This window comes from Equus przewalskii, chromosome X (genome assembly GCF_037783145.1).
Source record: "Equus przewalskii isolate Varuska chromosome X, EquPr2, whole genome shotgun sequence".
NCBI classification, from domain to species: domain Eukaryota; kingdom Metazoa; phylum Chordata; class Mammalia; order Perissodactyla; family Equidae; genus Equus; species Equus przewalskii.
Window position 1 is genome coordinate 42,971,317 of NC_091863.1, and position 27,636 is coordinate 42,998,952.

Here is a 27,636-nt window from a genome sequence, read left to right on the forward strand (position 1 = left end):
TCTCAACTGATTGTATGAAACAGCCAGTGTACACAAAAACATTACAAATAAAAATATAAATGAGTGCAACAATCTTCAGTCTGCTCCTGAAAATCTTCAGAGAGCATCTTCTTCAAGAAGTACTCAAAGTCTCAGTGTGTGGCCTTGCTTTAAAAAAATTGTATCATCACCTTTGACCAAATCTTCAAGTCAAGGATTTTAAGATGTGATAAATCTCTAATTGTTTTTCCATTAGAGAGGAAGAATATTTTCATAATTTGGTGGCATCATCTTCATCAGAAGTCATCTATACTGGCAGAGCTAGCCATAACTATCTGTCAGGCATGAGGCCCAGGAGATGGAATGATCAGCCAAGGAGCAGCAGTTAGCCTTCAATAAACTCTTGAGCCTCATGACCTCTTTGGTAGACAATGTTTGTCACCTTACCAACAGCTTTTTCCTTCTTCCTTGGTAACAGAACCCTGATTTTGTTAGTCTCCAATCTCCCAGCCATGCCCTTCAGGGAGGTGGGTCACAGTCCCACTCTCAAAGAGTGAGTACTGATTGGACTCAGTTAATGATGGTTGTCCTATTCCCTATGCTAGTGATTGGCCCCCAGTGATGTGAGCAATTTCTGGCCAATGAAATATGAAGAGATTTCCATTGGGGGCTTGCTGGATAGCTTCGATTTGTCCCTCTACATCCACTCTCCACCCTTCTTGGTCCTGCCTTGTTCCCTGGGAGACCCATCCACATGGAATGCATAAACAAGCTCCCTTAAATTCTAGCTTCTGGATTTGGCTGATGGGAAGTACTAACAGGAAATCAGAGGAAAGAAGAGACTGAGGTCAGGGTACTTTTCCCCCTACTCTTTCTCTGCCAAGTCACCATGGGTCAGATTCTTCCCTCTACCTAAGGCCAGAACCTGTGTCAGGTAGTGTTCTCCTACAGCTACTCCTTCTGGGTTCCTATAACTGCTCCCTCACCTTTCCCCTTTAGTCCTAAGACTGTTAGCTACTTTCCACTATTACTACTGCTGAGGTAATGCACATCTTTTGTTGGCTTCATTAACCTTGTCCATACCTTGTCCATGCTCTCTTCATTAAACTCTCCTTAGCTATCTTGTTTGAGTATGAGTTCCAATTAATAGAGATGTGTAACAAATTACCCAAAAACATAGTGGCTTAAAACAACTACTTTATTTTTCTCACAACTTTTGGGTCGGGAATTTGGAAAGGGCTCAGCTGAATAATGTTTTCTTTGGGTCTCTTGGTTGTAGTTAAATGTCAACTGGGGCTGCAGTCATCTGAAGGCTTAACTGTGCAGGATATTTAAGATGGCTCAATCAACATGCCTGACAGTTGATGCTTGCTCAGTTGAGCTGTTGACCAGAGTTCATACATTTGGTCTCTATGGCATGGTTGTCTCAGTTGGAGTTCTTACATGGTGGCTCAGGGCTGCAAGCGTGAGTGTTACAGTGAATCAGGCAGAAGCTGCATCATTTTATATGACAGCCTCAAAAGTCACACAGCATTATTTCTGCTATACTCTAATGATTGATATACTCACAAGCCTACTCATATTCGAGGGGAGGATAATTTGACTCCACCTCTTAATAGAGGAGTTGCAGGGTCACATGGTAGAAAAGCAAATTGGGATAGGAGAGGTTGCTGCAGACATCTTTGGAAAATATAATCTGTCACTTTGTGCATTCTGTTTTCTACCAGGACTCTAACTGATACAAGAGCCTTCTAGAAAAGTTTTCCTTGATCTTTAAAATAAATGCAGAGAAAAGAAGGTCCACTTTGTACTTCTGGATGTAGCTTTCTTCATGTGCCACCTGGAACTGTAGCAGTCATTGTGAGACCATGAGGAAGCCCACCTAAAAACAAGGCAGACACAGTCCAGCTCATCAAGTGGAAAGGTGAAAAGAACCTTGGGCCTCAATGGCATGATTAAGCTTCTAATTGAACGAATCCTGAAAGTACACTGCCTCAGATTTCTTATTTTGTACGACAATGTCCTTATTGTTAAACAGAGCTGTGTTGGGGTTTTCAACTTCCACCAGCATCCCAAATAATCCAGCCCCTTTGTACCAGAAATAAGATTTACACACTATTGTGAAACTTTCTCCTTTTGCTTAATAAATTGTCGCCATCTTTCCATGTCATGATATATAGATACCTTATTTTTTTATGACAGCTTACAGTAATCTTTTATTTGTACATATTGTTACATTTTTAACAATTCCATTGTTGATAGACATTTAGGTTGTTTCCATTTATTCACTATTATGCACAATGAGGTAACAAATGTCCTTGTAAATATAACTTTGTATACTTGCTTAAGTATTTCTGTGGGATAAAATCTAAAAGTGCATCAAAGGGTGTATATACACTTAAAGTTTTCATAGATGCTGCCAAATTGCCTCCAAAACGTTCTGCTGGTTTCCACTCCCACCATCTGTGTGTGAGTGTCCATTTCCCTTCACCAACACTAAGTTTTAGCAAATATTACAGATGAAAATTAGTATCTTGTGGTTTAAATTTGTATTTTAATTATAAGTGAAGTTTATCACTTTATCACATTTATTGACCATTTGTGGTTTTTTCTGTTCATGTTCTTTGTGTCTGTGTTTTTCTCTTGTGATCTAGTGCATATTCCTGAACATGGACGTTATGTAATCAGAGCTACATTTCAAGGATGTCAATCTTATTGTAAGGAAAATGACTAGAGGCAAGGATATCAAGTCACTTAGAGCATGGATCTATTGAAAAGAGAGGATTGACAAGACCTGAAAGGAAAGGGCAGAGTCTAGGCTGATGCTCAAGTTTTTGTTTGGATGACTGGGCAGATAGAGGGGCTATCTGCAGAGTTGGGAAAGCCAAGAGAAGGAGCAAGTTTGGAAGGACAAGAGGATGAAGATGACAAATAGAGTTTAAGATATGTTGAGTTTTAGATACCTGTGAGGCTACCAAGGGCAGATAATCAGGAGGCCATTGAATATACATGTCTAGAGCTCAAGAAGGAAGAATGGGCAAGAGAGAGATCTGGGAGCCATCAGCAAACAGATGCTAACTGAAGCCAGTTTTTATGTGTGGCCTTTCCAACATGGGGAAGCCAGGGGAAATAAATGAGATTTTTGGCAAATGAGATTAATAGCAAAAATTTTAAAAACAGTCAAATTTAGAGAATATGGGGGGAAAGAGTATACAAAAGAGACTAAGAAATACCCGTGAAAAAGACTGAAAGGTACCCATCAGAGAAATAGGAGAACCAGCAAAGTTTCTCAAAAGCCAACATTTCTAGGGAGAAAAATGGCAAACAAAGCTTAGTGTGGTGAGAGATCGAGGAGAGAGAAAACATAGTGAAAAGCCATTGGATTTAACAAGTAAAAGGTAGTGTTACTGAGCAAAAAGGGGCTCATTCTGCTCACCACAATCTGGTGCCAATCAATTGCAAACAAGCTGGTGGTTGAGAAAGGAAAATTTGTACAATTAGCTAGCATAATCAGAAGATGGCAGACTAGTGTCCTGAAGAACCATCTTAAAATCATACAGAATCTTGAGGCAGTTATATACGGGAAATGAGCAGGGAAGAAGAGTGGTTAGGGATGTCAACCATCCGGTGTGATGAGCTTCAAGACACCACATTGTCTCTTTTTTCTGTCATTTGTGATGGGTACCAATGCAGAATTTTTCTTTCTGGAGGACATCATGCTCCTGGAGAACTCAGAGAACAAAGCTGTCTTATCACAGCTGGGATATATATGTAAGCAAGAGTCATACAACTAGCAGATCATGTATTTTGCAAAACCAAGAGGTGCTTAATCATCTAGGCTATGAACAGGATAGAATGTATTCACAGAGACTAGTGAGTCAAGGTCATAGTTACCATAACATTTCTTTGCCCTAAGATGGCTTCCTTCATGTTAACTTAAGATCTAGCTGTTACAATTTCCCCACTGTCAGTTATAACTTCATAATCATATGAAGTACTCGGGAATAAGCCTGTGGACATCTTCTGGCTACTTCCTGCTGGTGAAGGGCACCACAATGGGGAAGAATCAGGAAGCTTAAAACTGACATTGTGGATCCAAGCAAGCTTTTTAAATTGCCTCACTCTTTCTTGGAAGTGAGGGTTAGTTCTGACCTTTATTAAGGCTATTTGGTCTCCTGATTGTTCTGATGGGGACCAACAACATCAGCAGAGACATGAGCAATAACATTTTCTACATTTACAACAAAGGAGGAAAAGGAAAATGGTGGCACATACCAGGACAGTTTTTCCAATGGGGGTAGATAGCGAAGTTGAGAGAGCAGAGAAAAAGCACGTCATGCCACCTGTGAATCCTGTACATTGATGTTCATATTTGTTGACCAACTGGACAATTTTCTCTCCCCTATTGTATACTGTGATCCGTACTTTATGTTATACTTGACTAATTTGGTTTAGGGTCTGCATTAATCCTTCATTAAGGAAAGCTAATTCCTCTTTTGGCCAAGCAGTTTCTAAGACCTGTACTGCAGAGTCAGGTCTAAGTTCTAGCTCCTACGTCAAATAAGATTTTATAACATTGTTGTCCAATTTTAGTTTTCAGGGCTTCAGCAAAAAGGGTGGTTTTAGTTTTCAATGATTCTAAATGAAAAGGACAGAAAAAAATTGAAAACACTAATTTGGAGATCTGTACCAGAAATTGTAGGAAACTAGAAGAATTCAGAATGCAGTCCAGTTTACAGACAGAAAACAAAAACTTCAAGGACAATTAACAGAACTAATATCCAACATCCACAAATGTGTATTATAGTTTCTGTTGAAATATAATTTTTCTCTCTAAAATCACCCTCATTTTGGAGGGACATCAGCATTATGGCAGAGTGAGCTCTTCCCTTGAAATCTCCCCTCTAAAATACAACCAAAAGGACATTCATATACCAACAGAGGACATTCACACAACACAAAAGTTGTCTGAGAGACCCGCACAACCATACGTCTGAAGGTGGTGGTGGGGCTGGATCCTCTGGAGGAAGTGGAAGCTTATCAGCAGGAGCTCTGTAGAGAGAGGCCATGGCTGGGGGAGACGTGCAGGTGAGGAAAGGTGCCCCTTCCCAGCCTGGCACTCCAGCCCCATGATCACCCAGAGCAGAGCATAGAGAGTGAGGTGGTGGCAGCTGTGGGAGGTGCACAAGGGAGGAAAGGTGCCCCATCCCCACCTGGCACTCCAGCCCCACAATCGCCCAGAGCATAGGGTGGAGAGAGAGGTAGTGGCTGCTGGGGGAAGTGCACAGCCCCATGAACACCCAGAGCACTGTGCAGAGAGAGGAAGCAGCTGGTGGAGCTCTGTGATTGCCCAGAGAGCCACGCAGAGAGAGAGACAGTGGTTGAGGGAGGCACTCAGGTGTAAGAAAGTGCCCCTTCCCATGCCTGGCACCCTAGTCCTGCAATCACCTAAAGCACCACACAGGGAGAGAAGCAGAGGCTGGGGAAGGGCAGTTGAAAGAAAGCACCCTCCCCCTGCCTGGTGCTCCAGATCTGCCATCAGTCAGAGCATTGCAGAGAAAGAAAAGCAGTCAGTGGCCAGAGCTGGGGAGCCCCTGATCATACTGGGTCCAGAATACACAGCACCTGATCCCCACCCAGTGGTGGCATATGGCAGCTGTGGCCAGATAATAACACTATGTGGAGGCAAAATCCACACCATCAAGCAGTATGAAAACATATATTACATCTCCAGACCAGAAGGAAAGTGACAAGTACCCAGAAACCAACCCTGAACGCACAGAAATCCATAAGCTAAATGACAAAGAATTCAAAATAGCTATCATAAAAAAAAAACTCAAAGAATTACAAGAAAATACAGAAAGTCAAATTAACGAATTCAGGAGCTTCTTCAAAAAAGAGATTGAAACCATTAAGAAGAACCAATCAGAATTATTGGAGATGAAAAACACAATGGATGAGATAAAGAAAAACCTGGATTCCCTAAAAAACAGAGCTGACAATATGAAAGACCGAATTAACAAGTTAGAGGACAGTACAATATACATGATTAAGAGGGAGAAGAATAGAGAACAAAGACTAAAAACAAATGAAGAAACTCTCATAGAAACATCTGACTCCATTAGGAAATGCAACTTCAGGATTATAGGTATTCCAGAGGGAGAAGAGGAGAACAGAACAGAAAGCTTGATCAAAGAAATAATAGCAGAGAATTCATAAAACCTGGGGAATAGGATGGACATCCACATGAAAGAAACTATCAGCTCTCCTAAATATATCAATGTAAAAACACCTACTGCAAGGCATATACTAGTAAAGCTGGCAATAAACAGTGACAAAGAAAAAATAAAAAGGGCAGCAAGGCAGAAGAAAATAACTTACAAAGGAACCCTTATCAGGCATTCAGCAGGTTCCTCAGCAGAAACTTTACAGGTTAGGAGAGAGTGGAATGGTATATTCAAAATCCTGAAAGATAAAAACTGTCAGCCAAGAATACTCTATCCAGTGAAAATCTCCTTCAGCTATGACAGATAAATAAAAATTTCCCAGATAAACAAAAGCTAAGGGAGTTCATCACCACAAGACCCCTCCTACAAGAAATCCTCAAGAAGACCCTCATACCTGAAAAAAAAATAGGAAGGAAGCTACAAAGCCCTGAGCAAAGAGGTGAATAGGTAGGCAGTAATCAGAAAATGGCAGCTCTCTATGAGATCAGGTTAGTAAACACTTAACTTTAACATTAAGGATAAAGAAAAGGAAAACACCAAAATAAAAATAATCTAATCATTTTAACCACAAACTCACAACACAAGATGGAATAAGATGTGACAAAAACAACACAGGAGGGGAAGAGGTGGGGGAATTAATTGGTTTAGTCTAAGGAAATAAGAAGCCATCAGAAAATGGACTATCTTATCTATGAGATTTTGCATATAAACCTCATGGTAACCACTAAACAAAAAAGCAGGAGACAGACACAAATAATAAATAAGGAGAAAAATAAGAAGCCCAACATAAAAAACTACATAACTCAATTGGTACACCAAAATACATGAGACAAGAAACAAAGGAAATGCAGGAGAACCGGGAAATGAGTGATAAAATGGCAGCATTAAGCCCTCATATATCAATAATGACCTTAAATGTAAATTGATTGAATTCTCCAACAAAAAGATACAGAGGTGAGATGAATTGAAGAACAAGACCCAACAATATACTGCCTCCATGAAACACATCTCAGCTCCAAAGTCATCACAAGCTCAGAGTAAAGGGATGGAAGACAACACTCCAAGCTAATGGCAAACAACAGAAAGTAGGTGTTGCCATACTTATAGCAGACAAAGTGAACTTCAAGATAAGACAGGCAAAGAGAGACAGAGAGGGGAAATATATACTGATCAAAGGGACAATCCACCATGAAAACATAACACTTATAAATATCTACGCACCTAACAGAGTAGCTCCAAAGTACATAAAGAAACTATTAACAAACATAAAAGAAGATATTAATAATAACACAATAAGAGTAGGAGACCTCAACACTCCATTCACATCAAAGGATAGATCATCCAGACAGAAAATCAGCAAGGAAACAATGGACTTAAATTAAAACCTAGACCAGTTGGACTTAATAGATATATATAGAACACTCCTTACAAAAAAAGTGGAACACACATTCTTCTCAAGTGCACATGGAACATTCTGAAGGATAGACCATATGTTGAGAAACAAGGCAAGCCTCAATAAATTTAAGAAGATTGAAATCATATCAAGCATTTTGCTGTCCACAATGCTGTGAAACTAGAAATCAGCAACAAGAAAAAATCCTGGAAAGGGACAAAGATGTGGAGACTAAACAATATGCTATTGAAGAACCAATGGATCATTGAAGAAATTAAAGGAGAAATCAAAAAGTATCTGGACACAAATGAAAACGAAAACATACCATACCAACTCATATTGGATGCAGCAAAAGTGATACTAAAGAGGGAAATTCATTGCAATACAGGCTCACCTTAACAAACAAGAAAAATCCCAAATAAGCAATCTCAAATTACACCTAACTGAATTAGAAAAAGAACAAACACAGCCCAAAGTCAGCAGAAGGAGAGAAATAATAAAAATCAGAGCAGAAATAAATGTTATTGAAACAAAAAAGGCAGTAGAAAGGATCAATGAAACAAAAAGCTCCTTCTTTGAGAAGATAAATGAAACTGACAAGCCCCTAGCCATACTTACAGGGAATAAAAGAGAGAAAGGTAAAATAAGTAAAATTAGAAAAGAAAGAGGAGAAATTACAATGGATGCCACAGAAATACAAAGGGTTATAAGAGAATATTATGAAAAGCTATACACCAACAAAATGGACAATCTAGAAGAAATGGATAAATTCTTACTCTTACAACCTCCTAAATCTGAATCAAGAAGAAATAGAGAATCTGAATAAACCAAACACAAGTAAAGACATTGAAACAGTAATCAAAAACATCCCAAAAAATATAAGCCCAGGACCAGATGGCTTCCCTGGGGAATTCTATCAAACTTTCAAAGAGGATTTTATACCTATCCTTCTCAAGCTATTCCAAAAAATTAAGGAAGACAGAATGCTTCCCAACACATTCTACAAGGCCAAAATCACTCTGATACCAAAGCCTGACAAGGACAACACAAAAATGAAAACTACAGGCCAATATCTCTGATGAACATAGACACAAAAATCCTCAACAAAATATTGGCAACTCGAACACAGCAATACAATAAAAAGATCATACATCATGATCAAATGGGATTTATACCAGGGACACAGGGATAGCTCAACATCCACAAATCAATCAATGTAATACACCACATTAACAAAATGAGGAAGAAAAACCACATGATCATCTCAATAGGCACAAGAGAAAGCGTTTGACAAGATCCAACCGCCATTTATGATAAAAACTCTTAACAACATGGGGATAGAAGGAAATTACCTCAACATAATAAAGGCCATATATGACAAACCCACAGCCAACATCATACTCAATGGGGAAAAACTGAATTCCATCCCTCTGAGAACAGGAACAAGACAAGGGTGGCCACTCCCACCACTCTTATTGAACATAGTACTGGAGGTTTTGGCCTGAACAATTAAGTAAGAGAAAGGAAGAAAAGTAATCCAAATAGAGAGTGAAGAAGTGAAACTCTTGCTCTTTGCAGACGACATGATCTTATATATAGAAAACCCAAAAGAATCCATTGGAAAACTATTAGAGGAGCCGGCCCGGTGGCACAGAGGTTAAGTGCACACGTTCTGCTTTGACGGCCTGGGGTTCACTGGTTTGGATCTCGGATGCGGACATGGCACCGCTTGGCATGCCATGCTGCGGTAGGCGTCTCACGTATAAAGTGGAGGAAGAGGGGCATGGATGTTAGCTCAGGGCCAGTCTTCTTCAGCGAAAAGAGGAGGATTGGCAGCAGTTAGCTCAGGGATAATCTTCCTCAAAAAAAAAAAAAAGAGGACAAGTCATATAATAAAGAAACAATGAAAACTAAAATTCCAAGATTATATAAAAAAAACTACTAGAAATAATCAAAAACTACATTAAAGTTGCAGGGTACAAAATCGACATACAAAAATCAGTTGCGTTTCTGGACTCTAATAATGAACTTACAGAAAGAGAACTCAGGAATACAACTCCATTTACAATCGCAACAAAAAGAATAAAATATCTAGGAATAAATTTAACCAAGGAGGTGGAGAACTTATACAATGAAAACTATAAGACAGTATTGAAATAAATATATGGTGATAGAAAGAGATTCCACGCACATGGATCAGAAGAATAAACATAGTTAAAATGTCCATACTGCACAAAGCAATATACAGATTCAGTGCAATCCCAATCAGAATCCCAATGACATTCTTCATGAAAATAGAACAAAGAATCCTAAAATTCATATGGGACAACCAAAGACCTTGAATAGCAAAAGCAACCCTGTGAAAAAGGAACAAAGCTGGAGCCATCACAATCCCTGACTTCAAAATGTACTACAAAGTCTTAGTAATCAAAACAGCATGTCACTGGTACAAAAACAGGCACACAGATCAATGGAACAGAACTGAAAGCCCAGAAATAAAACCACACATCTACAGACAGCTGATCTTTCACAAAGGTGCCAAGAACACACAATGGCGAAAACAGTCTCTTCAATAAGTAGTGTTGGGAAATCTGGACAACCACTTGCAAAAGAATGAAAGTAGACCATTATCTCATGCCATACACAGAAATAAACTCAAAATGGATCAAAGACTTGATGATAACTCCTGAAACCATAAAACTTCTGGGAGAAAATATAGGTAGTAGACACTTTGACATTGAAGTTTAAGGATCTTTTTGAATACCATGTCTTCTCAGACAAGAGAAACAAAAGAAAAAATAAATAAGTGGGAGTTCATCAGACTAAAGAGCTTCTGCAAGGCAAAAGAAACTAGGATCAAAACAAAAAAGCCCACCAATTAGGAGAAAATATTTGTGAATCATATATCCCATAAGGGGTTAATCTCCATTATATATAAGGAACTCACACAACTGAACAACAAAAAAACAAACAGCCTGATCAAAAATTGGACAGAGGATATGAACAGACATTTTTCCAAAGAAGATATACAGATGGCCATAAACACATGAAAAGATGTTCAACATCACTAATCATCAGGGAAATGCAAATCAAAACTACACTAAGAAACCACCTTTAGGTCTGTTAAAATGGTTATAGTAACTAAGACTAAAAATAACAAATGTTGGAGAGGGTGTGGAGCAAACGGAATGCTCACACACTGCCGGTGGGAATGCAAACTGGTGCAACCACTATGGAAAACAGTATAGAGGTTCCTCAAAAAACTAAAAATAGAACTACCATACGACCCAGCTATCCCACTACTGGGTATCTACCCAAACAACTTGAAATCAACAATCCAAAGTAGCATATGCACCCCTATGTTCATTGCAGCACTATTCACAGTAGCCAAGACATGGAAGCAATCCAAGTGCCCATTGACCAATGGTTGGATAAAGAAGTTGTGGTATATATATACAATGGCATACTACTCAGCCATAAAAAAGACAAAATCATCCCATTTGCAACAACATGGATGGATCTAGAGGGTATTATGTTAAACAAAATAAGCCAGTCTTGGAAAGACAAACACCATATGACTTCACTCATACATGGAAGATAAACAAACACACAAAGAGAACAATTCAGTGGTTACCAGGAGAAAGGGTGTGGGGGTGGGCACAGGGGGTGAAGGAGAACACTTGCATGGTGATGGACAAGAAATAATGTACAACTGAAATTTCACATTGATGTAAACTATTATGAACTCAATTTAAAAAAACAGAAAAAAGCAAAACAAAAAAATAATTAAATTTTTTAAAGTGGTTTACATAAGACCTAGTCTCATAACAATACCCCAAATGTCCCACTTTTTATCAAAAATCACAAATCATACCAAGAACCAGAGAAATCTCAAACTAGATGAAAAAAGATAATTATTACATGCCAACACCAAAACGACAGATTTTATAATTCTCCGACAAAGATTCTAAATCAGCCATTGTAAAATTGCTTTATTAAGCCACTACCAATAAGCTTGAAACAATTGAAAAAATAGAAGTTCTCATCAAACAAATATAAAGTCTACAAAGAAATTGAAGATATGAAAAGGAAGCAAATTGAAATTTTATGACTGAAAAAAATACAGTAACCAATATTTTAAAAACCTCAATGGACGGTCTTAACAGAAGAATGGAGGAGATAGAGGAAAGAATCAATGAACTAAATCATAGACCAATAGAAATTATCCAATCTGAACAACAGAGAGAAAACTGACTGGGAAAAAATGAGCAGAGCTTTAGGGACCTATAGAACTATAACTAAATTTTCTCCTTCTATCTGGTTTTCTGTTGTTTGAATGTGACACATCCGGGAGTAAATATTTGGTATTATTTTGCTTGGTGTTCTCTGAGATTCCAGGATCTGATTCTTGGATTTGGTGTCTGTCATTAATTCTGGAAAGTTCTCAGCCATTACTGCTTCAATTTATTTATTCTACTCTATTCTCTCTTTTGGCTCCTTCTGGTATTCCAATTACATATATGTCACATCTTTTGAAATATTCCACGGTTATTGGATAATCCAGATTTTTCATTCTTTTTTCTCTTGGAATTTGTTTTGGAAGTGTCTATTTACATCACTTCAAGCTCACTAAGTACTACTTCAGCCATACTGAGTCTACTGATGAGCCTAAGACATTCTTCATTTCTATTATGGCATTATTGATCTTTAGGATTTCTTTTTGATCCTTTCTAAGAATTTACATCTCTGTAGTTGTATTACCTATCTGTTCTTTCACGTTTTCTAATTTTTCCATTAGAGACTTTAACATGTTATAGTTATTTTAAGTTTCTGTCTGATAATTTCAACATCTGTATCATATCTGTGTCTAATTATGATATTTGCTTTGTCTTTTCAGACTGAATTTTCTTACCTTTTGGAATCCCTTGTAATTTTTTGTTAAAAGTGGATATGTTTTACTGAGTTATACAAACTGAGGTAAAAAGTGTCTAGTATGAAGATTTATATTAACCTGGCTAGGAGCTGGGACTGATTTAATATTTACTGTAGCTATTGGTGCCAAAGGCTTCAAATTCTTCAAGTGCCCTTGTTTTGTCTCCTCTCTTGAGTTTGGGCTTCCCTAAAAATTTCTTCTCAAAGAGATTTCATGTCAGAAAAAGAAAAACTAAGAGAATGTCTTTGCAGAGGAGTTCAGGAAAAAGAAAACAGAAAAAACAGAGAGAAGAAATAGAAAACAAAATAACTAAATGACAGACTTAAGATCCAATATATCAATAATTGCATAAGATGTAAATTGACTAGACCATTTAAAAGACAGAGATGGATTGAGTGGATTTGAAAACAGAACACAACCAAATGCTTCCTATAAAAGAACCACTTCAAAGATAATGTTATTAGCAGTTTGAAATTAAAAGTATAGGAAAAGAGGGGCCAGCCCCATGGCTGAGTGGTTAAAGTGCCATGTGCTCCACTTCAGGCATTCCAGGTTCACAGGATCAGACCCCGGTTGTGGACCTACTCCACTCATCAGCCATGCCACAGAGGCATCCCATATACAAAATAGAGGAAGATTGGGACAGATGTTAGCTCAGGGCCATTCTTCCTCAAGCAAAAAGAAAAAAAAGAGGAAGACTAGCAACAGATATCAGCTCAGGGTCAATCTTCCTCACAAAAAAAAAAAAGCATAGAAAAAGACATATCATTCAAACATTAATCAAAGAAAGCAGGAGTGGATATATTGATGTAAGACAAAGTAGAATTCAGAGGAAAAAACTTAACAGGGACAGAGAGGAATACTATGCAACATTAAAAAGGTCAATCCACCAAGAAGACATAATAATCCTAAATATGTATGCATTAAACAACAAAGCTGAAAAATATGTAAATCAACAACTGGTAGAACTCAAAAGAGAAATAGAAAAAATCCACAGTTACAGTTGGAAATTTCAATACCACTCTTTCAAGAATTGGTAGAAAATTAGTAATGATATAGAAGAACTCAATAACACACCATCAACTAACGGGTACTCATAAAGATTTATGGAACACTCCATCCAACAACAGTAAGCTATGCATTATTTTCAAGTACGCATCTACTAAGAAAGGCTATATCATGAGCTATGAAACAAAAAAAATTGAAATAATTGAAAACATATAGAGTGTGTTCTCCAACTAAAATGGAATCAAACTGCAAATAAGTATCAGAAGGACAACAAGAATATCCCGCAAGTACTAGGAAGCTAAACAAGACATTTCCAAATAATCCATGGGTCAGAAAAGTCTCAAGGCTATAAAAAATACATTGAAATGAAGGTTCAATAGCTACATTAAATGTCAATAAACTAAATGCCCCAATCAAAAGGCATAGGGTGGCCAATTGGATAAAAAAACAAGACCCATATATATAGTGCATACAAGAGACACAATTCAGACCTAAAGACACTCATAAACTGAAAGTGAAGGGATGGAAAAAGATACTCCATACAAATGGAAAAGAAAAGAAAGCTGGGGTAGCAATACTTATATCAGAAAAAAATAGACTTTAAAACAAAAACTGTAACAAGAGACAAAGAAGGGCACTACATCACAATAAAGGGAACAATCCAACAAGAAGATATAACACTTGTAAATATCTATGCACCTGACATAGGAGATTCTAAATATATAAAGCAATTATTAACAGACACAAAAGGAGAAATAGACAGTAACACAATAATAGCGAAGGGCCTTAACAGTCCACTTACACAAATGGATAGATCATCCAAACAGAAGACCAATGAGGAAAAATTGGCCTTAAATGAAATACCACACCAGGTGAACTTATTAGATATATACAGAACAGTCCATGAAAAACCTATAGAATAAACACTGTTTTCAAATGCACATGGAACATTCTCCAGTATTGATTACATATTAGGCCACAAAACGAGTCTCAATAAGTTTAAGAAAATTGAAATCATACAAAATATCTTTTCTGACCACAATAGGATGAAACCACAAATCAACTACAGGAAGAAAATCAGAAAAGTCACAAATACGTGGAGACGAAACAAAATGTTACTGAACAATGATTGGGTAAATGAAGAAACTAGAGGAGAAATCAAAAAACACCTTCAGACAAATGAAAATGAAAATACAGCATGCCAAAAATTATGGGATACAGCAAAAGCAGTTCTAAGAGGGAAGTGTATAGCAATACAGCCCTAAATCAACAAACAAGAAAAATCTCAAATACACAATCTAACAGTGCACCTAAAGGAACTGGAAAAAGAAGAACAAACAAACCCAAAATCAGTAGGAGGAAGGAAATAATATAAATCAGAGCAGTAACAAATGAAATTGAGAATAAAAAACAATAGAAAAAATCAATAAACTAAGACCCAGTTCTTAGAAAAGATAAACAAAATTGATATACCTTTACCTAGACTCACCAAGAAAGAAAGACAGAAGGCTCAAATAAATAAAATCAGAAATGAAAGAGAGAAATTACAATGGACACCTCGGAAATACAAAAGATTCTAAGAGAATACTATGAAAAGCTATACACCAACAAATTGGATAATCTAGAAGAAATGCATAAATCCTTAGAATCATACAACCTTCCAAACCTGAATCAAGAAGAAATAGAGAATTTGAATACATCAATCACCACTAAGGAGATTGAAACAGTAATCAAAACCTCCCAAAAAAATACAAATCCAAGACCAGACTACTTCCCTGAATTCTACCAAACATTCAAAGAAGACTTAATACCTATACTTCTCAAGCTCTTCCAAAAATTTGAAGAGGAGGGGAAGCTTCCCAACTCATTCTACGAAGACAACATTACCCTGATACCAAAACCAGACAAGGACAACACAAAAAAAGAAAATTACAGGCCAATATTAGTGATGAACATTGATGTAAAAGTCCTCAACAAAATACTAGCAAGTAGAATACAATACATTAAAAAGATCATACACCCTGATGAAGTGGAATTTATTCCAGGGAGGCAGGGATTGTGCAACATCCACAAATCAATCAACATGACACACCACATTAATGAAATGAAGAATAAAAACCATGTGATCATCTCAATTCATGCAGAGAAAGCATTTGACAAGATACAGCATCCATTTATGATAAAAACTCTGAATAAAATGGGTATAGAAGGAAACTACCTCAACATAATAAAGGCCATGTAGGATAAACCCACAGCTAATATCATTCTCAATGGAGAAAAACTGAAAGCTATCCCTCCAAGAACAGGAACCAGACAAGGATGCCCACTTTCACCACTCTTATTTAACATGGTATTGAAAATCCTAGCCAGAGAAATCAGGCAAGGAAAAGACATAAAAAGGATCCAAACTGGAAAGGGAGAAGTGAAAGTCACTACTTGCAGATGACACGATTTTATTTATAGAAATCACTAAAGAATCTACCAAATAACTTCTAGAAATAATAAATGTATATGGTAAAGCTTTAGGATAAAAAATCAACATACAAAAATCAGTTGCATTTCCACACACTGACAACAAAGTAGCAGAAAGAGAAATTAAGACTACAATCCCATTTACAATTGCAACAAAAAGAATTTAAAAACTAGGAATAAACTTAACCAAAGAGGTGAAAGACCTGTACACTGAAAACTGAAAACATTACTAAAAGAAATAGAGGACACAAAGAAATGGAAAAATACTCCATGCTCTTGGATTGCAAGAATTAATATAGTTGAAATGTCCAAACTTCCTAAAGCAATATAGAGGTTCAATGCAACCCCTATCAAAGTCCAATGACATTTTTCACATAAACAGAACAAAGAACCCCAAAATTTATATGGAACAACAAAAGACCCAGAATAGCCCAAGAAATCCTGAGAAAAACTAACAAAGCTGGAGGTATCACACTCCTTGATTTCAAAATATATTACAAAGCTATAGTAACAAAAACAGCATGCTTCTGGCACAAAAATAGACACATAGATCAATGTAACAGAATCGAGAGCCTAGAAATAAACTCACACATCTGTAGACACCTAATTTTCGACAAGGGAGCCAAGACCATACAATGGAGAAAGGAAAGTCTTTTTAATAAGTGGTGCTGGGAAAACTGGATAGCCACATGCAAAAGAATGAAAGTAGACAATTATCTTACACCATGCACAAAAAATAACTCAAAATGGATTAAAGACTTGAATGTAAGACCTGAAACCATGAAACTTCTAGAATAACACATAGGCAGTACGCTCTTCAACATCAGTCTTAGCAGCATATTTTCAAGTACCATGTCTGACCCGGCAAGGGAAACAATAGAAAAAATAAACAAATGGGACTACATAAAACTAAAATCTTCTACACAGCAAAGGAAACCATCAACAAAATTAAAGACAACCTAACAATTGGGAGAAGGTATTTTCAAACCTCATGTCTGATAAGGGGTTAATATCTAAAATATATAAAGAACTCATACATCTCAACAACAACAAAAAAAACTAACAACCCAATTAAAAATGGGCAAAAGATCTGAACAGACACTTCTTCAAAGAAGACAAACAGATGGCCAACAGGCACATGAAAAGATGTTCAACATCACTAATTATCAGGGAAATGAACATCAAAACTACAATAAGATATCACCTCAAGCCCTTCAGAATGGCTATAATTAACAAGACAGGAAACGTGTTGGAGAGGCTATGGGAAAAAGGACTCATACACTGCTGGTGGGACTGCAAACTGGTGCAGTCACTATGGAAAACAGCATGGAGATTCCTCAAAAAGTTAAGAATAGGTATGCCATAAGATCCAGCTATTCCACTTTTGGGTATTTATCCAAAGAACATGAAAACGCAAATGCGTAAAGATAGATGCACCCGTATGTTCATCGTGGCATTATTCACAATAGCCAAGACTTGGAAGCAACCTAGGTACCCATCAAGGGACAAATGGATAAAGATGTGGTGTATATATACACAATGGAATACTACTCAGCCATAAGAAATGATGAAATCCAGCCATTCGTGACAACATGGATGAACCTCGAAGGTGTAATGCAAAGTGAAATATGTAAGATGGAGAAATACCACATGATCTCACTCATAAGTAGAACATAAAAATGACAAACACATAGAGATTGGATGGGTGGTTACCAGAGGGGAAAGGGGTAAGGAGGAAGACAAAAGGAGTGATTAGGCACATGTGTTTGGTGGTGGATTGTAATTGGTCTTTGGGTGATGATCATGATGTAATCTACACAGAAATTGAAATATATAATGCTGTGCACCTGAAATTGTTATTGCAATAAAAAAAGAATAGAATACCATACTATCCAGTTATTCCACTGCTGGGTATTTATCCAAAGAACATGAAAACACGAGTGCATAAAGAGACATGCACCCCTATGTTCATTGTAGCATTATTCACAATAGCCAAGACTTGGAAGCAACCTAGGTGCCCATCAAGGGATGAATGGATAAAGATCTGGTATATTTACACAATGGAATACGACTCAGCCATAAGAAATGATGACATCTGGCCATTTGTGACAACATGGCCATCCATGTTGATGGTGCTGTGCTTAGTGAAATAAGTCAGAGGGAGAAAGTCAAATACTGTATGATCTCACTCATAAATAGAAGATAAAAACAACAACAAACAAACACATAGAGACAGAGATTGGATTGGTGGTTACCAGAGGTGAAGGGAGGAGGGGGGAAAGTGAAAAGGGTGATTAGGCACATGTGTATGGTGACAGATTGTAATTAGTCTTTGGGTGGTTAACGTGATGTAATCTACACAGAAATCAAAATATAATCATGTATACCCAACACTTATATAAAGTTATAAACCAATGTTACCACAATAAAATAAATAAAAATTTAAATTAAAAAAAACCTACCATATGATCCAGTAATCCCATTTCTGGGTATTTATCTATAAAAATTGAAATCAGGATCTCAAAAATTTATTAGAACTCCCAGGTTCATTGCAGTACTATCTATAATGGCCAAAACGTGGAAACAACCAAAATGTCCATCAATGGATAAATGGATAAAGAAAATGTGGTATACACATACAATGAAATATTATTCAGCCTTTTAAAAGAAGGAAATTATGCAATGTGTAACAACATGGATGAACCTTGAGGACTTTATGCCAAGTGAAATAAGCCAATCACAGAAGGACAAATATTGCATGGTTATACTTATAGGAGGTATCTAAAATAGTAAAATTCATAGAAGCAGAGAGTAGAATAGTTATTGCCAGCGGCTGGGGAGTCGGGGAAATGGGGAGTAAGGACTAACGGGTAGTTTTGGTGTGATGAAAAAATTCTGGAATGAGATTATCATGAGGGTTGTAGAACATTGTGAATGTACTTAGTGTCACTGAATTTTATACATTTTAAATAGCTAAAATGGTAAATTTTATGTTATGTGTTTTTTATCCCAATAAAAAAGTGAAGGAGAAATTAACAAGCTGAGTCTAAGTTCTTATAGAAATTTAAGAGACCTAGAATAGCCAAAAAAAAATCTTGAGGAGGATCAAAGGTGGAAGACTCAAACTTCCAGATTTCAAACCTTACTACAAAGCTACAATATGGGACCAGACCTGTGGATGAGTCATTAAGTTCACATGCTCGCTTTGGCAGCCCAGGGTTTGCTGGTACGGATCAAGCTATACTGTGGTGGCATCCCACATAGAAGAACTAGAATGACTTACGACTAGGACATACAACTATGTGCTGGGGCTTTGGGGAGGAAAAAAAAGAGGAAAATCGGCAACAGATGTTAGCTCAGGGCCTATCTTCCTCAAAAATAAAAAAAAAAAGGTCAATTCATTTTAAAAAGTTACAGTAAACAATACAGTGTGATACTGGCATAAGTATACATATGTAGATAAATGGAATAGAATTGAGAGCCCGTAAATAAATTCTCACATTTATGGCTAATTGATTTTCAACAAGGGTGCCAAGATCATTCTATTGGGAAAGAGTAATCTTTTACAACAAATGTTTATGGAACAACTGGATAGCCACATGCAAAAGAATGAAGTTGGACCCCTACTTCACACCATATAAAAAATTAATTCAAAATCAAAGAAGCAAAATGTAAGAGCTAAAACTATACAGCCCTTAGAGAAAATATAGGCCTCAATCTTCATTAGCTTGGATTAGGCAGTGGATTCTTAGATATGACACTAAAATCACAAACAGCAAAATAAAAAATAGATAAATTGGACTTCTTCAAATTTAAAAAGGTTTGTGATTTAAAGGACACCATTAACAAAGTAAAAAGACAAACCACAGAAATATATTTGAATTATTTTAAATCATATATCTGATAAGGTACTTTTATCTAGAATATATAAATGACTCACACCTCAATGATAAAAAGACAAATAACCAAATTAACAAATGGGCAATGGATCTAAATAAATATTTTTCCCAAAAAAATATAGAAATTGCCAATAAGCATATGAAAAGATGTTCAACATCATTAGCCATGATGGAAATGCAAATCAAAACCTCAATGTGATCTCATTTCACACCGCTAGGATGGTTATAAGCAAAAAGATAGTCAATAATATGTATCTGTAAGGATGAGGTGTAATTGGAACCCTCATTCATTGTTGATGGGCATGTAAAATGGTGCAGCCACTTTGGAAAAACAGTCTGACAGTCCTCAAAATGACTAAGTATGGAATTACCATAGGATCCACCAACTCCAAACCTAAGCATATGCCCAAAAGAAATGTAAACATTTTGTTCACACAAAAACTTGAACACAAATTTTTATAGTAGTGCTATTCATAGTAGCCAAAAAGTGGAAATAATTCAAATGTCCATCAACCAATGACTGTATAAACAAAATGTATGTCCATACAATGGAATAGTATTCATGAATTAGTGGAAATGAAGTACTGATACATGCTACAACATGGTTGAATCTTGAAAACGTTATGCTAAGTGAAAAAAGCTAGTCACAAAAGACCACATATTGTATGACTCTCTATATATGAAATGTCCAGAATAGGCAAGTGTATACAGACAGAAAGTAAATTAGTGATTGCTTCAGTCTGGGTTAGTATTTGGGAGTAAGAGAAAGTGACTGGTAATGGGTCAGCTTTTCCTTTGGGGTTGATGATAATGTTCTAAAGTTCATTATGGGAATAGTTGTACAACCTTGTAAATATACTAAAAATCATTCAAATATACATTTTAAATAGGTGAATTGTGTGGTATGTGAATTATCCTCAATAAAGTTGTTATATGATAAATTTGAGGAGAAATAAGATATTCTAGGTAAACAAAAACTGAAAGAATTTAGTGACAGCAAATCTGCTCTACAAGAAATACAAAAGAGAGTGCTCCAGGCTGAAATGAAAGGACGTTAGACAGTAACTTGAATCCATATGAAGATATAAGGAACATTGGTAATGGTAACTACATAGATACAAATAAAAGAGAGTGTAAATGTGTAAATGTATTTTTTGTTTGTTACCCTTTTTTCCTCCTGTTGGATTTAAAAGACAACTGCAGGAATTAATAAATAGAAATTAGAAATCAATAACAAAAGAAAACTTGTGAAATTCACAAACTTGTGAAAATTCAAAAACACGTCCTAAATAACCAATGGATAAAAAAAAACCACGAGAAATTAGAAAATACTTTGAATTGAATGATAACAATGAATAAAGGTGTAATTCATATGACAATAACAGTACAAAGGACAGGGGAGAGAACAGAGCATACGGGAGCAAAGATTTGTATACAGCTAAAATTAAGTTGGTATTAATCTGAACTAACTTGTTATAAATTAGGAAGTTAATTGTAATCTCCAGGGCAATCACTAAGAAAACAACTGAGAAAATATAATAAAACAAACTACAAGGGTATTAAAATGGAACACTGGAAAATACGTATTTAACACAATAGGGGAAGTAGTGGACAAATAAAGGAACGAAAATGATATAACATAGAAAATAAATAGCAAAATGACAGGAATAAACCCTGCCTTATCAGATATTACACTAAGTATAAAGGGATTAAACACTTTCATTAAAAAGAATACATTTTGAGGGCTGACCTGGAGACATCGTGGTTGAGTTTACACACTCCACTTTGGTGGCCCAGGGTTCACAGGTTCGAATCCTGGGCTGGCTGCAGACCTACACACCACTCAGCAAGGCATGCTGTGGCAGTGGCATCCCACATACAAAATAGAGAAAGACTGGCTCAGATGTTAGCTCAGGGCCAATCTTCCTCACCAAAAAAAAAGAATAAATTTTTTAATGATCCAACTATACAGTCTCTACAAGAGAAACATATTAGATTCAAATATACAAATAGGTTAAAAGTAAAAAGATGGAAAAATATATCACACCAACAGTAACAAAAAGAGAGCTAGAGTGGCTATATAAATATCACACAAAATAGGCTTCACAAAAATTATTACTAGATACAAGAAAGGACAATTTATAATGACAAAAGGCTTAATCTATGGAAAATATATAATAATTATAAATATATGTGCCCTTAACAACAAAGCCCCACAACACATAAAGCAAAAACTGTCAAACTTTAACTGAGAAGTAGACAGTTAAACAATAATATTGGAAACTTCAATGCCCCTACTTTTTAATAGGTACAGAATTTGCTTTTGGGGAGATGAAAATGTTTTGGAACTAGATAGACGTGATGGTTGCACAACATTGTAAATATACTAAATACCACTGAATTGCACAAATTAAAATGGTTAATTTTATGTTATGTAAACGTTACATCAATAAATGAAATTTGACAATAGTCTCACACTGTATCCAAAATGGATCCAAACTTAAATCAAAATGTAAAACTATAAAACTCATAGGAAAAAACAAGGAAAATCTGAGGATCTAGCACTAAACAGAGTTCTTAGAATTGACATCAAAAGCACATTTTATAAAGAAAAAAGTCAAATTAATAGAACCTCATCAAATTAAAAAACTTCTGCCCTGTGAAAGACTCTATTAGGAGGATGAAAAGACAAGCTACAGACTGGGAGAAAATATTTACAAACCACATATTAGACAAAGGACCAATATCTAGAAAATATAAAGAATTCTGAAGACTCAAGAGTAAATGGGAAAAAGATGTGAATAGACATTTCACTGAAGAGAATACATACACAGGTGTTAAATAAACACATGAAAATATGTTCAACCTCACTAGCCAGTAGAGAAATGCAAATTAGGACCACAATTCACAGCGAAGTATTACTACAAACCTATCACAATGGCTAAAACAAAAAATAGTGATAACACTAAATACCCAACAGAGTGTCAAACATAACTTACGGGATGGAAGAAAATATTTGCAAATCATATATCTGATAAGGGGTTAATATGCAAAATATATAAGGAACTCATTCAGCTCAAAAGCAAAAAAATGACTTGATTTTAAAATGGGCATAGGACCTGAATAGACATTTCTCAAAAGAAGACATATAAATAATTAATAGGTATGTGGAAAGGTGCTCAACATCATCAATCATTAGGAAAATGCAAATCAAAACTACAATGAGATATCACCTCAAACCTTATAGGATGGCTATTATTACAAAGATAAAAGATAATGGGTTAGCAAGGATGTGGAGAAAAGGGAACTCTTGTGCACTGTTGGTGGGAATGTACATTGATACAGCCATTATGGAAAAGAGTATGGAGGTTTCTCAAAAAACTAAAAATAGAACTACCATATGATCCAGCAATCCCACTTCTGGATACATATCCAAAAGAATTGAAATTAGTATCTCAAAGAGATATCTGCACTCCCATGTTCATTGCAGCATTATTCACAATAGCCAAGATATGGAAACAACCTAAATGTGCAGCAACAAATGAATGGGTAAAGAAAATGCAGCATGTATTTATAGAATGGAATATTATTAATCCCTAAAAAATAAATAAATCCTGCCACTTGTGACAATATTGATGAACCTGGAGGACACTATGCTAAGTGAAATAAGCCAGAAACAGAAAGACAAATACTACATGATCTCACTTATATGTGGAATCTAAAAGAGTCAAACTTATAGAAGCAGACAGTAGAATGCTGGTTGCCAAGGAAGGGCTGGGGCAAGGTGGTAATGGGGTAACGTTCGTCAAAGAATATAAGATTTTATTATGAAAGATCAATACGTTCTGGAGATCTAATGTACAGTATGATAACTATAGTATACTTGAAATTTACTAAGAGGGTATATCTTAAGTGTTCTCATCACAAAAAAAGAAGAAAATAGTAACAATGTGAGGTGATGCATATGTTAAATAGCTTGATTGAGGTGATCATTTTACAATGTGTTTTGTGTCAAAACATCAAGATGTACACCTTGAACATTATCAACCAACTTGACATTAATGACATCTTTGGAACACTCCATACAACAAAAGCTGAATATACACTTTTCTCAAAAGCACATGGGACATTCTCCAGGATAAAGAAATATTCAAGGCCATGAAATAAGACTTAATACGTTTTAAAAGTTTGAAATCTTAGAAAGTAGTCTTATCTAGAGAAATTAAATTAAAAATTACAAATCAACAACAGAAGGAAATTGGGAAATTTCAGAAATATTTGGAATTAAACAACATACTTCTAAATAAGACATGGACCAAAGAAGAAATTACAAGGAAAATTTAAAATATTTTGAGCTGGGTAAAATAAATGGAACAAATCTATATTAAAAAAGAAGAAATATCTCATGCCAATAACTTAAGCTTCCACTTCAATAAATAAGAAAAAGAGTACAATGAACTCAAATCAATCCAAAAGAAGGAAATAGTAAAAATTAGAGCAGGAATCTATGAAATAGAAAAATGATAGCAAAAAGAATAATGAAACCAAAAGTTGGTTCTTCAAAACGAGCAACAAAATTGACCAAACTTTAGGTAGACTGACCATGAAACAAAGAAAAGACATACATTATCAAAATCAGGAATGAAAGAAGGGACATCATTACAGACCTTATAGGAAGAAATTAAGAGAATTATAAGCAAATCCTATGAATAATTTTGTGCCAAGAAAATAGACAACTTGGAAAACATACAAATTCCTAGAAAAACACAATTACCAAAATAGGAAGATAAATATAAAATCTCAATAGACCTATAACAAGTAAAGATACTGAACCATAAGTCCTGCCAGGAAGAAAAGCCCAGGCCCGATTGCTTCACTGGTGAATTCTAACAAACATTTAAAGAAGAAATAAGAACAATCTTTCACAAATTCTTCCAAAAAATATAAGAGGAGGTAACATGTCTCAACTTATTCTATAAGACTAGTGTTACTCTACTACAAAAGACAGAGACATCACAAGAAAAGAAAACTATAGACAAATATTTATTGAATATAGATGCAAAATTTTTCAAGAAAATAGTAGCAAAGTGAACCCAGTAACATATGAAATGTGTTATACACCATGTCCAAGTGGCATTTATTACAGGGACACAAGGTTGATTTAACACCCAAAAATCAATACATAATACACCATATTAATAAAGGACAAAAAACTACACGATCATCTCAATAGGTGCAGAAAATCATATGACAAAGGCAACGTCCAATCATGATAAAAATCTCTCAACAAACTAGGAATACAATGGAAATTCCTCAACCTGATAAAGTGCATCTACACAAAACCTACAACTGACATCATACTTAATGGTGAGAGACTGAACGTTTTCCCTCTATGGTTGGGAGCAAAACAAGGATGTCTTCTGTTCAAATTGTCCTAGCTAGTGCAGTGAGGCAAGAAAAATATTTAAAATGCAGAGATTTGAAAAGAAGATATAAAAAGATATAAGATATATAAGAAAAATTATTTGAAGAAATAGTGGCCAAAACTTTGCAAATGTGATAAAAACCATAAACTTGCATATCCAAGAAACTCAACAGACTCCAAGCACAAAAACATAAAGAAATAAACTACTATAATCAAACTGCTCAAAAATGATAAAGGGAGGGGCTGGCCCCGTGGCCGAGTGGTTAAGTCTGTGTGCTCCACTGCAGGGGGCCCAGTGTTTCGTTGGTTCGAATCCTGGGCACGGACATGGCACTGCTCATCAAACCATGCTGAGGCAGCATCCCACATGCTACAACTAGAAGGACCCACAACGAAGAATATACAACTATGTACTGGGGGGCTTTGGGGAGAAAAAGGAAAAAATAAAATCTTTAAAAAAAAATGATAAAGGGAAAATCTAAAAAGCAATCAGAGAAAAGACACATTATGGATAGAGGGAAAACATAAGGATGACATCAGATTTCTCATCGGAAACGATGTACATGAGAAGACAATGAAACAACATTTTTAAAGTACAGAAAGACAAAACCTATCCACTTCAATTCTATACTGGGAAAAATATCTTCCAAAGATGAAAACAAAATAAAGACTATTCTGACATACAGAAGCTGAATGAATTTATTGCCCAACAGACTCACAATACAAGAAATGTTAAAGCAAGTTCTTCAGGCAGAATAAAAAAAATGATACTTTATGGAAACCTGGAGATAAAGGAATGAAGAGCATCAGAAATGATAACTGCATGAATAAGTATATAATTCTTTTCACTATTTAAATCTCTTTAAAAGAGAATTTAAAGTATACAAATATAATAATATTCTAGAGTTTACAACATCTGTAAGAGCAAAATTTATGACAATAGCATAAAAGCCAGGAGGGGAGAAATGGAAGCATGTTGTTAGGGTTTTGTACTATGTGTAAAGGGGTAAAATATCACTTGCAGGGAGACTGGAATGAGTTAAAAATATATACTATCAACTGGAGAGCAACCACTAAAAGTACAAAACAATGAATTATAGCTAATAAGCCAAAGAAAGATAACAAACGGAATCATAAAAAAATAATCTAAAAGAAGGAAGAAAAAGAGGGAAAGGGGAACAAAGTTCACATGGGGCAAATAAAAAGCAAATATTAAGACGATGGACTCAAAATTAAACATACCAATAATATTAAATGTAAGCAGTCTAAACACCAACTAAAAGGTAGAAACTGTCAGATTGGATTAAAAAATCAAGAACCAATTATATGCTGCCTATAAGAAATGCACTTTAAGTATAAACACACAAATAGGTGAAAAGTAAAAGGATGAAAAAGATATACCATACTAAAACTAGTCAAAAGAAAGCTGCAGTGGCTATATTTATATCAGAAAAAAATACATTTCAGAACAAAGAATATAAAATTCATTTCAGAATGATAAAGGGGTTAATTACTCTAGAGGACATGACAACCCTAAATGTTTATGCACAACATATAAGAGATTCAAAACACACACCACAAAAACTGATAGAACTACAAAGAGTACCAGACAAATCCACAATTATGGTCAGAGACTTCAAAACTCCTTGCTCAATAATTGATAGAACAAGTAGACATAAAAGCAGCATAGACATAGTAAACGTGAACAACACTATCAACCAACTTGACATGATTGACCTTTCTGGAACACTCCAGTCAAAGACAGAAAAATACATATTCTTCTCTAGTACACATGAAAGATTTTACCAATATAGACCACATTCTGGGCCATTACAGAATCTTGATAAATTTTAAAGTATTCAAGTCATATAAAGCATGTTCCCTTACCACGATGGAATAAATTAGAAACCAAAACCAGAAAGATCTCTGGAAAATTTCCAAATATTTTGAAGCTAAATAGCACACTTTTAAATGATCCATAAATCATAGAAGAAATCAAAAGGGAAATTAGAAAGTATTTTGAACATAATGAAAATTAAAACACATATCAGAATTTGTGGGATGCTGCTAAAGAACTACTTAGGAGAAAATTTATAGCACTAGATGCCTATATGAGAAAAGAAGAAAGGTCTCAAATCAATACCCTCAGCGTCCTCCTTGAGAAATTAGAAAATGAATAGCAAATTAAATTCAAAGTAAAAGTAAGGACAAGAAAGGAAACAATAAAGATCAAAGCAGAAATCAATGAATTAGAAAACAGAAAAAGAATACAGAAAATCAATTAAAGCAAAATGTTGTTC

General features: G+C 35.6%; 1 long non-coding RNA gene across 2 annotated transcripts; it reads right to left on the minus strand.

Moving 5' to 3' along the window:
• Positions 1 to 1,158: 1,158 nt before the first annotated feature.
• Positions 1,159 to 26,707, minus strand: LOC103541747 (uncharacterized). Of its 2 annotated transcripts, none has more exons than XR_011536109.1 (2): positions 21,662 to 26,707; positions 1,159 to 1,861 (listed from the first exon to the last, which is right to left on the minus strand). It is a non-coding gene; the product is annotated as an uncharacterized lncRNA (long non-coding RNA). The 2 variants fall into 2 exon arrangements; XR_542537.2 differs by lacking the exon at positions 21,662 to 26,707 and adding an exon at positions 6,361 to 11,445.
• Positions 26,708 to 27,636: the final 929 nt, after the last annotated feature.